At 42.2% G+C, this 17,056-nt stretch overlaps 1 protein-coding gene across 7 annotated transcripts in view; it reads left to right on the forward strand.

Annotated features, from left to right (window-relative positions):
• The window catches only part of LOC124220970 (trace amine-associated receptor 9), a 77,251-nt gene that overhangs the window by 14,084 nt on the left and 46,111 nt on the right, over positions 1–17,056 (forward strand). For 6 of the 7 annotated variants that reach the window (XM_069137176.1, XM_069137177.1, XM_046630471.2 and 3 more), the window contains 2 exons: positions 4,420–4,551; positions 4,646–5,646. The exons of the other annotated variant lie outside the window; for it this stretch is intronic. The gene's annotated coding sequence lies outside the window, so the exon portion shown is untranslated. The remainder of the gene's footprint in view (positions 1–4,419; positions 4,552–4,645; positions 5,647–17,056) is intronic. 7 annotated transcript variants of the gene reach the window in all.

Consider the following 17,056-nt stretch of genomic DNA (forward strand, 5'->3'; position numbering starts at 1 on the left):
CCCTAGCTTGTATCTGGAGCCCGGATAATGTATCGTATCTCTATAAACCAGGGAGTGACTTATCGTTGGCACTATTCTCGACCATACTCGATACGTATACATACGTGATATAGACATACGTATAAGTTGGAATGCGTCGAAACTCGGTGTTCGAAAACTCTCTTAAGAAGGATATCCCCTTATACGACTTGTGATATTTCTCAGGCATGACTCTTCGCATCGAACGATCAACTCCGCGTATAAATGTATATCCATATGGATGATACACCAACGTGTATTATTGCACGCGTACCTTGCCATTACCATAAGATGGCTGCGGTTTTATTGGCAATAGTCGATATTCGTAGCGGAAGTATCCAGCAGCGATATTTTCTAGCGTAGAAACGCCTCCGATCGGGTTATGAAATTTGCAATTTTTCTTTATATAAAAAAATATTTCACCGCCAACATTTTTTCCCCTTGCATAAAGTTTTTCGAAAGTGTGTAATTGAGTGTAAAGTGTACGATAGAATTAATAAGCATGAATTATATAAAGAAGCTTTCAAAATGTTTCGACAATGGCTAAAACACTTTTTTCATTTTCATACGGCACAAAGTAGTCGAAAATATGAGTGTAAATTACCCAGACTACGTTAATTATCACATTAATCTGAGCAAAGGAAGACCGGCGTTTTTTTTTTTCTATCTCACTCACGCCTGGGAAGGTATAATAACAATAATTGTAAAGGGAATTTTAACATTGAGCTAATTTGCAAGGAAGTTAGGTATCTGGCTAATTGCTCTGTAGGTGAAGGGAGTTTAACATTCTTTAGTTAATTGTAATACTTTGACGTAGCGGAGCAGTAAAAAGCTTGATGTTCTTCAAGACTCTCTCTATCTCTCTCTCTCTCTCTCTCTCTCTCTCTCTATCTCTCACTTTATCACTCTTCCTCTCTTTCTGCTAAACGAGAATCCGGTGCTATTATTCGGCTTCCAAGTTTCTTCCGGGTTGCGGAATTCCTTCCGGAGGCAAAATGCCCGGGTCTCTGTACACAATATTCTTTGGCCAACAGCAGGCAGACCGGCTTATGCAGAGTGACATTTCGGCTACCCTCCGTCTTCACGGTCTAAGTATACCTTGTAATTTGCCACAATTTGGGCTGCAGGCACTTCTTTAATCCCGGCTGGCAGTCCGCAATCTTCGAAATTTTCCGGGATGAGAGAGCAAGACTAATACCCGCTTTTGTTTTGAGAAATTGTACGATTCAACAGCTCGCAGCCCGAAATTACGGTCGAGTTTGCGGTTTATTTTTTACTCCACGCGTATAATCTGCAAACAAAAAAAAAAGAAAAGCTCGACTTTGCGCACTCGGGATTCCACAGATCGTGGGAAAAGAATCCACGAAGCTTGACATTTGTCGCGATGTTACGTACATGCAGCAGCAACGCAACAAGGGTTGTGAAAAATCACCCGGGAAATTCTTCCAACAGGTGAATTATCGTCTGCCTTGTGATTCAGGCTCGACTCCGCGTCACAGGGAACAAAATTGTCCTGATCTGGAAGTACATACCGTGAATATATTTTATCCCGAGATTTTTCATGAAAATATTCAATTTTCGTCGCAGAAGTTTGACGGGAGGAAAGAGAGGAAAACCAACGTCTTTAAAATGGCGATATACTTATTCCGGCTACGCCTTTCGATCCCTGCACAGAGTCAATTTGTTCCCGCAGGATTCGAGCTCCGCAGGAGAGCCTTGATCCGCGATCCTTGAGCCCCGAGAGCCACGTGCACATCGATTTGCGAAACGCCCGAAGGTGTCAAGAAGACAGAGCCCCGGGTATTGTACCTGTAAGCTTGTCAGCAGGCTCTGCCTTATCGGAAAGGAGATTATCCGCGATCCGTGCATCATCAGCCAGCAGCGGTCTGAAAAGCGCGTTTCTCAGTATCCAGCTCGGTTATTCATTCGACGAGTGAGATTATAACTAGGGTTTTTTTCGCGGCGAAGAACGCGTTTTTTTTTTTTGTTTTCTTTTTGTACTCTTCTTTCCTCGAAAAGGCAATTATTACCTCCAGGTTGAATCTTATATACGCAGGTACCTAGGTATTTCTTCAACTTCCTAAAAGCATCCTCGAAAATCTTTTTTCACCTCCAGACAGGTAAACAAAGGAGATCTGGTACCAATGCTCGTTCTTTTCACGTCGATACTCGAGAGGCGTTGTATTATTATATTATTATACGTAATAAAATGAGACCGTCTGATATATACCCATTCATAGAATCTCTTCGGGGTGAAATGAAAATCCTGACGTTAAATTCAGGGCGGAGTGAGAAGAGCCGTCTGGCTCGTGAGGCCTTCGAGAGATCTGCTCCGCCACTTCAGACCTGAATTCAGGATCACGTACGTACCGAACAACGCTCAATTCACCGCCAAAAAAGGTTACTCGAAATTTTCACCGCACTCCGGCTGCAGAATCAGATTTGACGTTCAGCACGTGTTGTCGAATTTAAAAAGAAATAATTTTTTTCACTCGAATTTAAGTCGCAATGTCAAATTCTGCTCCCTGGATCCACCGAATGATCAACAGCGGTGAACGGCTAACATTTATAATGAATCGACTATATCCTTACCAATTTCGAAGTAATCTAAATTGAAGCATCTTAATTCGAACGTTTTTTAAAATACGATTTCATCTTACGAAATAAATACTCTATGCGCGACTATCTCGTAATGAAATTGGCAAAAAGTGTGAGTTTTTCGCCAAACAACTTTCCTAATTCCGGAGGGGCGAGCGACAGAGGAATACGAGTACTCGGGTCGTTCGGCAGCGATGGATGGCGTTGATCGAGTCGTTGGACTTTATCAGAAGATTCTGATCTTCGGCTGTCGGCGGCTAATCGTTCGATCATACGTCCGGGTGAAATTCCGTGGTCGAATAATGCGCCACCGCCATAAACTCGAGGAATCAGATGAATCGTGATAATCCCTGATGTAATAATATGCCGGAGATTCAGTGAAATTATGCTTTTCCCGTTTCCTTTTTTCAAAAATCGTGCGTTTCGCTGTACACCTCGAAACGCAGTTCTCCGGATTCGCATCCCAATCCCTCCCCCCGAAGTTGTTTCGAAAGCTGCAGCAAGTTTTATAATCCCAGAAGCCTGGTTTACACGCGCTGCGGTAGCGGAAGCGAGACCGAAACGGTGATAATGTTAATTAAATTAGTTAATGCGGGTAGCCGGAGAGTTTCGAACGGATATAATTAATTCCAAGCCAAGTACCAAATTACGAGAGCTGATATACACTCGCCCCTGTCTCCGGCACCCGGTCAAGGTCGCCAGGGGTCATCCCCTTCGGCAAAACCTCCGACCGACGAGCACTTTCGACCAATTTTCCCCGCTTTGACGGAGCGAAATTTTCGCTCGTCTCAGTCGCGTGTCTGACCTTGAATAATTTAGGAAAATACATTAATTAGTCCCGTAATTTTTTGTCAACTTTTATGCAGTCTGGATCTTTTTTTTTTTTGAGATAATCGTCGCAACGGGACTAATTCCTCGTATCCATAAACTCCCCCCATCGAGCGGCGAGATTCGGTTTAGACGTGTTTCTATTTTCCTCACGCTTGGCCACACGTGCAATTTTCCCGGCTTAACAGCTCACCAACTATCGACAAAATAATCCCTCGCTCTGCGGAGATGTATGTATACAGTTTTGCTAGGATGATGGATTCAATTTCCGGTGGAACCGCGTCTGTCTAAGTTCCGAGTCTTGCCCAACTTCCCAGATATAACGGGATCGCCCGATAATTCTTTTCTTACTTGTTTTTGTTATTATATTTTTTTTGTTGATTAAAATAGAAAAATTGAGACTACGGAACAATGTGTTAATCACATTGAAACTGCGATTGAACTGGTTTGTTCGAAATTGATTGGTTGACATGAATTCGGTAAGAGTAGAACGACTAACTTTGATCGATGGGCTGAAAAGTTTGATGGAACTTTTTTAAGACGATTCAAGTTTAGTTACAGAATGATGTTGAAATACATTTATGTGTGACAGACATTTTGAAATTTTATCGGTTTTTTATTTTTATTTTTTAATAGTTTTTGTCTTTGATGAGATAGAGATTCTGGTCATCGAGACGGTATCAATGATCGAATCGGAATTACGAGTAAATTTTGTGAAAAACAGTCCCCATTACATCGTTTTTAAACAAGTATCGTAAATTCCTGACAAATGATAGGAGATAAAACACAGTTTCATAAATCTGAAGTTTTTTTTTCGCATCGTGTGACGTCAGAAATTTGTTTCGCAGGTCTGAAAAATGTGACTTTTTTAAATATGAAATAAGGACAACGCGACCGAGCTTATATTTGTCCCATTTTTCAAATCCAACTCATAACGTACACGTGCTTCATGGGAGAATGAAATTTTCTTTTCAGTAACGTATACGCGTGTATACGTACGTATATAAGAAGATTGAACGATACGTTTTTTCTCCTCAAGACTCCCGATATCGAGGCCGCGTGACACACGACTTCGAATAAATAAATATAACAAAATATACCTAGAAGGTATGTATCATGTATCCTGTATATACACCGCCATACATATAAGCCAGAATTCAGGTCCCATTGTGTCCCTTCCAATCACTTGGAATATCGACAGAATCGTCGCGAAGGTCTCGAAGGTGCAGAATGAACGAGAAGCGGCAGCAGCAGCAGCAGAAAGAAGGTGAAAGAAAAGGGAGAGCGAAGAAAACCGAGGAGTCCTCATCTCGGATGGTCTTGGAGAAAAATTTGACGAGTTTATATCGAGATGTGCAGGCGGACCGAGACCGTGCAGCGTTTCCTGTAATTATAAACTCGGGCGAATCGAACCTCCGACCCCGTAAACACTTAATGGGATTCCAAAAGCCATTCGGGAATCGGGGGCTCATCCGTATTCGGAGGATTCTGGCTGCGGACGATATCGAGTCGATTCGACGGAACAATCGGGATCTAACACCCCCATTAATCGACCACCGGTTTTCCGACGTGTCCTAAGGCCCAAAACGACACCCTTCCAGGGCGAGAGCCGCGGGCAGCGAGGAGTCGATCAGCGGTATACGGGAATATTCGTTCCTGACCGCGCTTCGAAACGCCGCTAGCAGTTGAGTCAGTGCGCTTTCAGCCTTCGCACCGTCGCGACGCTCGCTCCTCATTCGGCAGCGACGCCTCGCAACGCGACGCGACGCAAAGCGCCGGATGAATTTCGGGCGGCCGATCGGCGCTCCGCGGATCTTGTAACTCTTTGTTCGCGAGTTCGGTGATCGAGTGCGCGAGATCTTTTTTTCCTTTACTCTCTTCCTCCGATTTATCAATTTCTGTAAATCTATGTGTACGCAATTAAGTACTCCGCGCTTGTGACTTGGGGAAGTTATAGTGAAGATCGAAATTTTGTTAAACAAAAAAGAGAGGAAAAGAAAACATCGAGCTTGTTTCTTGAAACTGCTGAGTTCGATCAAGTTTACCACACGCGCAAAGTGCTTCTTGTTTGTTTTTGGTTTTGTTTTCTTTTTTATTCTTCGGCTCGAAGGACCAGCAACCAGACGATCTTCGCGTGTTAGGAGTTTTCAACGGATCTCTCGTCGGCCACGTCTCTAACCCAGTTTTGGTGTTTGAACACAGGTTAGTACCTACACGTGTTATTTGTCGAGTGTTTATTTACTGGATTGTACCTGTTAATTCACCCTTCAATACCTACTTCGATTCTTGTTACAAACAATCTCGACTCCGAGCTCAATTATCAATGGTGTACAATTACCCGTCGATATTGAACTCCACATTTTTATCCCCGTTTCGGGTTCGATGAAATTAAAGGGCGAGTCGAGGGACGGAAAAATGCTGCAAACGGAATTTTAATGCTTTGATAGGGGAATTTGACGGATGTTAATCGTACGTTGATAACAATTAGTTGGTGGAGGTGTTACGGATGTTCTTTTCATCTCGCTAAACGACTACCCTTCTCTGTGTTTCTGTGTGTGTGTGTGTGTGTGTGTGGGTTACATACTTGCGCCTCAGCGTATTTCACGTTCAAAAATTATGCGTATATGTAAGGACAAACTTAAGTTTTCACACGTCACTCTAATTAGTCACCAATACGATACGTGGATTATACCTATTCTCACAACTTGGATTTCATCTCGTGCTTTAATTTGCGTCGAAATCATTTACGGATTCTCAACAATCAATTACCAGGTATTATATCAATTTTATATACTCGACGACTTAATTGATCGGATTGAAACGTAAGGTTGGAATTTGCGAATTGATACGTTTCTGATACTGACAAATTTCAGAAAACTGTTTTAAAGGAAAAAATACTGATATTTTTCAAACTCGACACTTCAAAGCCTGCGTGTCGATGTTCCAACACACTGATTAACTTTCAGTGCTTTTTTATCACGTTGACATTACTTACATCAACCGTGTTTTTATACAACCTCGTATTGTGCAACGCAACGCGAAATCGGAGGAAAGATTAAAAAGAAAGAAGAATGGGTAAAAAGGGGAAAAAAACTTAGTCTGGGAGAAAAAATCGCTTCCAAATGGGGTCGCGTCACCTTCTTCTTATTCTTTATATTCCTATTCTTACACTTCTTTTTCTTCATTTTCTCATTCTCATTCTCTTGTCTCCATTTTATCGCTGCAGCGTTACATAAATACTGAAGATTTCTTATCCCATTTTCACTCGTGTATTATCGAGAATGAAATATTTGTTTGCACTCAAGGGTGACTTTCACACAGACAGCTGTACGTAGGCGACCACTCACGTTGCTTTCGTTTCGGTTTCTGTTTACATTTTGATTTGAGGTATTCCCGGCATATCAATCAATATAAATCAAGTCGACAAATGGATGTACGTATGTACGTATAATACGTCCGATTTGCGCACCGGTCTGTAGAAGCGTAACGGAATAACACGAGATTGATAAATCCTCGGAGGAATCCTCCTTATAAAATTTTACCAATTCAAGTAGAAAAGTTTCTCCCTACTGCAGATATAATAGCTTTGTATAATAACCAGGCAAGGAGTTAAGAACTAGGGAAAATACGCGAGAACTATTTTCATTCTCCATGGATTATCTATCCGCGATTAAATCATCGTATTTTATTAACCCCGTCTCTGAGTTATTAGATCTTCTTCTTCTTCTTCTTATCATCCTTGGCTCTCTGTCACTTTTCGCGTGATGGATGAACGTGCGGAAAAGCTTTTCCTCTCTTCTACTATATATGTACATATAATGGCTGGCACGTATAATATATGTATATATATACCTCGGAAGAAATTTGACGCAAATACATCTCGAAGACATTTGAATTTCGAGATTACACCGTACGTTTCCACCTTTCATCACTATTCATTCATAATTCCGTCCATGCGTATAAGAGATGCGATCTCCCGTGTATAAACGTACACGTATAACGGGCTTTGAATTTCACGCTAACGGCGCAGATTATACGAGGTTTCATTTTTCTCTCTTTTTCTATATCTCTTTTTTTCTTTCTTTTTTTGTTTTTTTTAATTTTAAATCCTTGCGTAGAGTACATTAAAAGGGTTTTTCGCCCTCTTGTAATATGTATGTAAAATGTACATGTATGAAAATTTGATTTACGAACACTATATTACAACCGAGGAGAGTATGCGGAGCGTATGTAGATATTAAATTATGATGAGATTCATCTCACGGTCTTAACTTAACGCCCCGTTTGTTTTACGACTCGTTCGTTTCTCCCCACGCGCACAGAAATCTCGAAAAGTTATTCGATAATCAGATATTATTCGGCTGGCAATTCTCCCCGGAGGATAATCCCGCAACACGTTTATAGGTATAAATGTATGTTCAATATTGTAATTTCTCCTTCACCGTGAAGGAAAAGGAAAAGGAAAAATAGAATTAACTTCAAGCGAATACCGTTTTTATTGAAAAATTTCAACGCGTGCTCGGTGTCTGATTATCTCGGAACGTTACTACTCCGCGTCGGACCAAACGGCGAACAAACTACTGCGGCTGTCTGACCGGGACAGGATTCCTCCACTTCACTTCTGACGCTCGTCTAGGAAATTGCACTCTTCAATTCACCGCCAAGCAACGTTGGCTAGTAGTTTCTTTGACCATTCTTTGAGTTGATTTGTTTTCATCCGATTCTCCGTGATTTTTCCTCCGTAATTCGACATGTCGTATGCATCAAATATTTCATCGTGTTATTATACGATCCTACGCATAATGACGAAATTTATACACAACCCTTGTACGCAAATCCGTTGGAAACGTTATTTAGGATACCGAATTACGAGAGGTGTGTTATTCTTGCATTCACCTGCGAAGGCGACGTGGCCGACGTTTATCCCTCAAAGAGAAAATGACCCGGGCCTGGCGGCTGGGGCCGGTAACGAAAATAGGCTCTGTATTTTCACTCTACTCGATCGAACGGTTACTGAAAATGATCAAAGATCGACCCGAGTTCCTTCGACGTTGCTTTGATGTCGTTTTATACCGTTAAATTACGAACGAGGTGCAAAGTTTTTGGTGGTCCGTTGATCCGCTCTTTGAAAAAGTTTTGCCACGCGGTGGAAGTAATAATAAAAATGAGAAAAAAAGGCGTCGTCAAACTTATTTTAATTTTTTAATTTTTTCCTTTATCTCTCTTCTTTGCATTTCGGAAGGACGTGTCATACGGGGATATGGGTCAGGATTTCATTATCTATTTTCTCTGTACTTTTTGGTAGAGTCGGATTGCGTGAGGAGAAGAAGAAGAAGAAAAAGAGAGATGACAAATCTTGAGCGGGAAAGAGAAGGAGAAAGAGAGAGATAGAGAGAAGGACGTAATACTCGTGGCAGACGGGAAAGTAGAAAACGGGATGGGATGATTTTTACGAGCGTACGAAACAAATTAATGACTGAGACAATTGTCGGCCTGGCTTACGCCGGCTCTATGTCACTTCCTCTGCTCCAATCCCCGCCCAGCAAAGCTCTCGAAGGACCGACTCGAATTCTCTCCCCTTCGCGGATCGAAAATCAGGCCGCTCAAATCAACCCTCTGAAATTTACGTCTCTTTGATTTCACTCTCGTATCCCGTTGTAGTAGCTGAATTTTTTCTCCGCATTGAAAAACAATTTTATACGAGTCAAAATAAAGGGAAGCGCTATGAAAATTCTCTGTACTTTAAACAATTGTCGTCGATGTCAGATTTTTGATCTATAGTCACAAGGGCTGGAGGAAAATTGAGCGATGTTACAACTGACAGGCAATTATCGTTTTTAAATTACCACACTCTGTTTGGTTCGTGCTTTTCGAAACGGTTTTTAAGCTTCTACCGACCCAGTATCGCGACACGCTGATTCGGAAAAACTCGCTCGAGGCTGATCAGCCCTTGAACGATATAAGATGCCCTCATTTAAAGCGCATAGACTGAGGCCCTTTGGGGAAAATAGGGAGCCAGGCTACTATGTATAGTATAAACTTTTACAATCGTCCATACACGCAGAGACTTTTCATACCCATGTTTATATAATTGTGATAAATAGGTGGTGCAGGTTTGCAAATTACTTCATATTCGGTTACAATTTCTTCTACGAATCAGGGACTCGGGGACTAAAATTTGGCATGCGTACTGCAAGAAAACACAGCTTCTTTACTTTCAAAGTTATTTTTGGAAAACTTATCATTTATCCCCATCACCTTTTCACACTCTCAATTGTCCAACAGTAAATGCTAATGTTTTTAAACGTACAATACTAACTCTTGTTCGTCAGGATTATAATTTTTCATATAAAAATATGTACTATCATCTCCTATTATCGTAGGAATGACTATTACAGTACCTTGATTATCTCTAAATTCGTACATTTTTTCGTAGTTATCGATAAACAATAAAGCAAACATCATGCCCTGTACTGTCTGATTTTTGCATAGTCAATCTTACAATTGGTGCTAGCCCAACACTCTCAAGCAATTTAAATTGTAGTTCAAGGTTGTGCTGACCGAGCAAAACCGCCGCAACAATATTCACCTTGACACAGCTGCATTGCTTGTCGATATTCCTCTTGACTCGCGCACAAAGCCAAGCTTTTGTTCCTACTCGCGAATTTGGTACGCGAGGTCGGCGGTAAATCAAACTTAAAGAACGACGATCGTTAATTGGAGGCTTATAGTTTGAGCACCATCACGTGAAAATTCCCAAAAAATTCAATGTTCTTTTCCAGGGAACACGAAACACAATTTGCTCCAATCATTGAGGTTAAAATTCGCATCGCTAACGTAACGATGCATTTTTGCAAGAAAACTCGTTGTTCGCAAACTCTGAGCTTGTCTGAAATTGCATAAACCGTAATCCACCATTTAGAAATTTATATTTCACTAATTCACTACCCACCTTAGGAATTATTTTGAAGTTTCAAAATAAGTGATTATCCGTCCTGTAGAATTTTGAAATGTAGAAAGTAAAAATATGGAAAATTGGAAATTTTTAAAAGGGTCAGAATTTTGCTGATGCAATATTTCCGCATGGCATATTCTAAGTCATTTTGACGTTTCTACGCTCGGACTTTCTACGTATTAAAATTCTGTTAAATATCGTAAAACTTCGTGTCTTTGAAATTTGATATTGCGACCCAAATACTACTCTCTGATATTTCTACCTTTTGACCTCCACCAACTTTTCTTTCAACATTTCGTGACGTTATAATGACAAAAACTTCAATCTGCTCCAATCATCCCCCAAAATTTGACTAAGAAGAGAAATCAGCCCGACTCTCAGCCTGATCTCAGACTTCCTCCCACCAAATCACGCGTCAGTTGTCTTGTTAGATGTCAGCGAGCTTACAAGAACGTTTCAAACCCAGGAGCCCAAGAATTTCACATTCTTGATACAGGAATTTCGGGTTTGGTTTAATCCGGCGGGTTGGGACGGCTTGGCAAAGCGTGTAACAATGCAGATGGGCGTACACGCGTCTATAATAGTCGGGCGAGTTTATCTCCGAGTCCCACCGAGGGTACGTGCAGATGTAATCGCATCGGTTCAACACGCCGCACCCGGTCTGCAGAGTTATCACTGTGGCAGACAGGATTCTCACATAGCGGTGAAAACGTTTCAAGATGCCGCAGAGCACGCGTCCTTACCTTTCCCGCATTTTGATGAAAAACAACGCTCATTATACCGTGCGGGGATTTGTTTTCCCAACTCATTGTAAGTGCGTAAAATTTCACATTTCCGCGCTAGTGCAGAAATGAAATAAAAATATTCAGTTACAATACAAGAAAAGTTATCTCGATGCAATTCCCGCACTAGTGTGAGAATGTATTATTTTGCGCACTCAGTTAGGAAAAATAGTTGTGCGCAACACTTGCGCGTTGGCGTCTCCCTCGCTCACCCCTTTTGCGCACTATTCGCGCAATCTAATATACCGCCATTTTCTCCACTCCACCAGCAAAAGCTCGAGTTGTTGAAAATATCACACGTGACGTGTGGAAAATAAAATCCTGCAGATAGCTGGTTTCCCGGTTTACATTATACCTACGTGCCGTCATGGCAAAAGCTCAAAGGCGAGTCACGTCGAAGGTGAATTGCATTCGTCGCGTCGTACTGTCGCTTCCTATTTTCTTATTCCATTCGTGCTTTATCCCTTCAGCTCTGCAGCTGCACCCGCAGTGTCTCAGTCTATTTTAAACTCTACACTCCTCACAATCAGCAGGTCGAATAATTGTCTCCACGTAACACCTTCAGACTTATGAAACAATTGGTTGAAAATCCTTCCGATCTCCATTCAACGTTTTCAACATGTGGAACGTTTTGAAATGATACTGTCGAAAATACGGTGTGGAAACTTGAGTAACCGTCGTTCTGAAATTCACTTCTTTTCCCTGTTTTTCAATTTTTTTTCGTTTCTGTAAGAAATCGCTTTATTCCACCTCTTCCACAGGGACAGCTATACGTATTGTGCGTGTGTGTGTGTGTGTGTGGACTTTCAATATGGTGAGCGTGAATATTTGTTGATCCGTGCGGTCTTCGCGGAATCGCGGAGGAGCGGAAGGGAGAATTTCCCCATTTGCCCATTTCCCTATTTGAATTTCATCGATTCCCTTTTGCAAGGATACTCTCTCGCTCTTATACCCTACAGATATATAGACACGTATAATGTATAACCGCGAATCGCGATGATGCCGCACGTTAGTTTCCCGACCGTGCCGTGCAGTCTCTCGCGGGTCCCTCGCTCGTAAATCGATGAACAATTTATTCAGAGCCTTGCGATAACCGTCGCAACTATCTGTTTTCGATTAAGGGCTGGTAGGTATACCTCATACCTACTCCGGTCCTGGGAACGCCTACGAAATGGCTCGACAAAAGGGCTAACATGCGAAGAAAAAAAACTTGCATCTTATCCCGATAATGTCCCGGCAACGTGACGTAGGTACGTAACTGCGCCAGCTGAAGCAAAATTTCGACATTTTTCTTCATCACCTCGGTGATTTATCGTAATAATATTTTATCAACTCTCAGTTATTCCTTCATCGCCGAAATCGCACGAAGAAACGAGAAAAGGGTACAAGTTCGCGTTTCGTACTGTTATTTCAGCCGTAAGATGTAGCTGCTTGGAAACCGCATATTGTGTACCTTGATGAAGTCCTTCTTCCAACATCTTTCCAAAAGTTAGGTAATCCAAGTTCCAAGTTCCAAGTTTTCACCGTCTGCATTTTGTAGCCCCTGCAGCTGACTAATTTCTTCCTCCCAGACACACGATTGTCTACTACGGGTGCTGAGAAAACCGTGTCTCTGCACATTCTCGCAAAACTTTTGGCAAGACTCGTATATATACAAGCTGCAAGTTTAGTCGACATTTTCTGATTTTATAGGCAGTCCGTTGTTTCTAAATTTCATTCCATTCCCCGGGAAAATTTACCAAACTTTTTCCCACACGTCACACTTCACTTTCTTCTTTCTCTTTGTTCTCGTAACAAATCCTCTCGCCGACTGATACATGCCGCGGGAATTTTTTTCAGCCACTCGTGCAGGTGATTCGGCAGTCCGCGGTGTTATATCATCGGGTCTCGGGACGCAGAAGGGATCGCGTAATGTTACGGTTCTCTCGGAAAGGGCGGAATACTTTGAGAAAACGAACGGGAATAACGAGGAGCTGCGGAAAGAGAATCGTGCGTGTCTGGCCTCTCTTCTTCTTCTTATCCTTCTTATTCCCTTCTTCGCTCCCGCGAACCTTTTCGTTGACATTGCGGAGCTTTTCACAGCTGAGAGAAAACCTGCCGTCTTTGCGCTTTTCTCATACCTATTATCCTCTTTTTCTATTCTCATTGTCTTTCTCGTCGTTTAGCCGGAAAATAAGGAATTTCTAAATCGAAACAATTAGTCTGACATATTTTCGTTACTTTTCGAATCCTTCCGCGTTTCGATACCAATTTTTTATCTCCATTCTTATACGGCATAATTCATGATAAATTACAGTACATAGGCAGGATTCAATGTAAGATTTTATTAATTTTAAGAATTTATTTTTCCGAACTGTCTGTGTGTATTTATCTCTGTTCCTGTTCTTTTATACTTAGTCTCGTTTTTCTCTTAAACTTATTTGCGAGTTGTTCTCTTTTTCCACCCCACCTCGCCCCGTTCGATTGTTTCTTGTAATTAGTTGAAGGCAGGGGAGTAAAATGCTTAGCTGTCCGTACCGGCCTGAACCGCGCAGGTAAATTAAATTGGCAAAAGTTCACGGAATATACACGAGATGAAGAAGTAAATTGTTGCCGGTGCTGTTCCGTAGCCATGTATTCGCGTATAGACGAGTCTATCCGGATTTTGGTACACACACACATAGCTACTTAGGTACCTACATAATAGACTTCTTGATGCCCCCGAGTCTATCCCAAGACTCGCCTCCTCTACTGCACAACCATCAAAGCTCGTAAAAAAAAGTTGGGGAGAATTGCAAGTTTGGCTGTGGCTATTACCGCTGCCTCCTTCTTATATTCTACATACTTATATAGGTATGTATATGTACGATGTATATATGTATATACAATATCGTATAAATTACCTATATTCGAGTTGAAAGTCGGTTGAAAATACTTATTACCGACAGTGTTTCTTTTCGCCCCCCATTTTACGTTTCCGACGTACAGCCTGAGCAAAGCGAAAAGCTTTGAATATAATGTGACGTGACATCTGCATCGGGAATGCACAGAGTCACGAACACGTTGACACGTTTCGTGGAGTAAATCCCAATCCATGGATTTCAGCATCACATTCATGATCCAGATTTATAAATTTCGTTTATTTGGCTCTCTTTTCGACTTCATCTAACCTCCTCCTTCCTCAGTTCCAAGCGGCACGTAGTTTTCGATACGTCGACGATCCGACGACGTCCGGCAATATGTGAGAGTACCTGGGTAGACATACCACCAGTCCTGTAGACGAATAAGCTCGAATAACATGCGGCATCGGAATCCACGTGTACGTATCGAGGGGTTATATTGGACGGCCGAGGTACCTTGCGAGTCTTTTTCACTTTCGGCCAATTTCATTCTACGGGGGATCTACGATGCAACCCGTACCAACCATTCGAGCTTTCTTCGTTTTCCCGCCTTATTCTCGCCCTTTCGCAATAGACTCGGATCTGGAGTCAAGAGCCCGTCGCGTCGTCGAATAATGACGTCTTTTCTTTCTACGTGTATATATATATATATATATATATATATGTAAGTTTGAGACTAATCCAAACTACAGCGCGACTATCAGAGGTCGTCCGCTCGGCACACCTACCAAGCCAGAGACAGCGGTCGTCATGCTGATTAGTCGAAATTGCGTAATTCAAACAGAAACACGCAAAAGGCTCGTAGCGCTTGGCGCTAAGGTTTATAATCAAACAAAGTTAATAATTATAAGTACTAGTTGTTGATTCAGGTAATCCTGGGCATAATTCCATATTGTAATTATCTGAATCGTTTTAACATGTGTAAATAGTGTAAATATATTTCAGTTATTACCAGCATCAACCGCAGTACTTTATTGAAAACAAGATAGCCCTTAACTACGAAAGATAAGGGATTGACTTATATATATATGTATCCATATCTATGGTCTATTCGCGAGTATAAATTAGTAGTCGGCTACCTACCCTTGCACGGACCCGGCTTTGAATAAAAACCGTCTAATGTACCACTCGGCGACGCCTGCGGACCAGACGAGACGAACAGACGCATTTTGGACTCGTGAAATTTTCAAAACGTGCAAGAAGAGGCTCTCGGGTTTGTTTTTTATTCCGTCCCCTTTATTTTTTTACTCACCTATTTCCCCATCCAGACGAAATAAAAAACCCCGTTTATATATGTAACTAGGCGAAAAACACTACAAGAGCCCGAGAGGACGTGTAATTTCTGCTCAACGTGCTCCGCTATCTCTGTTCCTCTTTTTTTCGTTACTCTGTTATAGTTTTTTTCCATTCTCCTCCGTCTCTTCGCTTCTTAAAAAGCTATTCTTTCTCCACGTAGTCTCTTCGCCTCTCTCTCTCTCTCTCTCTCTTCCTCTCTGTCTTATCGTGTCGCTGCTCTATGCTCGCGATCAAGTTCCAAGTTCCCTTTATGACTTCGCAGGGTCCTGCCCTCGGCTACAGATCTTGCGGCTTGCGGCTTTAACCTCCCCGTCTAAGATTTCGAGTGGTAACTAATTCTTCGCCCTAGCCGCGGGTGTTTCGCGCCCTGAAATGTGAGCCACATTTTGCTGCATGACTCTGCTCGTTTTCTGCTGCACGAATTATTGCGCAACTGAGCAAAGTTTTTTGGACGTTGTAATAACATACACAATGCACGTATCGAATGTACGATTATATGTGCACGAAGTTTTCCGTGAAACTAACCGTTCAACGTACCTACACGCTGCTATGCGCATTGAAAATGTAGTTTCAACGAAAACTTCTGCAAGCATTATACTTTTTATATTTCACTATTGCACGTATACGGACACGTATTTCACTATAAAATAATTACACAACGTAAGCGCGATTCGTCTGGCGTAAAGAAGACTCGAGAGGAGAAGTAAGATTCGAAAATGGCGGCGTCAATCCCGGGAGAAACGGGCGACTTTGCTCAGGGTGAAATGAATGAAGGAGAGGATTTACCGGGAAGTTGAAGTTGACGGTTTCCTTTACGCGGGTCTGAGTTCCTTCCTTAACACATATCCGCGCTGGTCGAGAACGAACGAGGTCTGGAGGAATACCGGTTTGCCAAATGGTTCTATCTTTAAAGCAGCGATGCGTTTCCCGGCCCGTGGAGCTTTTATGCTTCCTTTGGGCGGTAGTCGCGGTCGGATCCGATGGCGGGATACTAAAACCACCTCGTACCTATCCGCACACCACACACACGCACACATACCTTGTAAGGTCGAGGCCGGCCGTTTGAACGAACCTCCGCAAGCTCCGGGTGTCGAATTCGAATAACGAATAGAAGACGCGTAGATAAAGCCAATGATCTTCACGCCTTCCGGCGCACTTTTCCCGCATCAACGGTATTTTATTCATCCGGGGAAACACTTCACTTCCTTCTAAATATCGCACGAGCTTTTGCTTATTCGCAACGGTTGCTTTCTTACTTCATGTGGGGGGGAAAAAAAAAACAACCCTCTTGGTTACCGGATATCCCGTATTTGATTCGAAATCTGAAAGCTCGCGAAATGATTTACGGACACTCGGATTAAACCAGAAGCCTCCAACTTTCTCGGACTTGTTCGAAACTCGCGGAGCGCCGAAATTTAACAGCGGATTATCACAGGTCATCTCCAAGCATCGTGATGTAAAAGCATGAATTCGACCCCACTTGACACTCGAAAATTTTGTCAACAAGGATTTTCTCAGGGATCTCGATGAATTGTGAACAGGCCGTGGCTTAAGACAAGAGGCAACGAAATATATCAACGACTATAAATTTTCGCACCTCTGTATAATGTTTCGCAATCGTCGAAATATTTTTTTGAGTAATACTCAACGGCAGACGGCATCTAGAAATTGTCAACCTTTTCTGTACCCACGTGTAATGT

This window comes from Neodiprion pinetum, chromosome 6 (genome assembly GCF_021155775.2).
Source record: "Neodiprion pinetum isolate iyNeoPine1 chromosome 6, iyNeoPine1.2, whole genome shotgun sequence".
Lineage (NCBI taxonomy): Eukaryota > Metazoa > Arthropoda > Insecta > Hymenoptera > Diprionidae > Neodiprion > Neodiprion pinetum.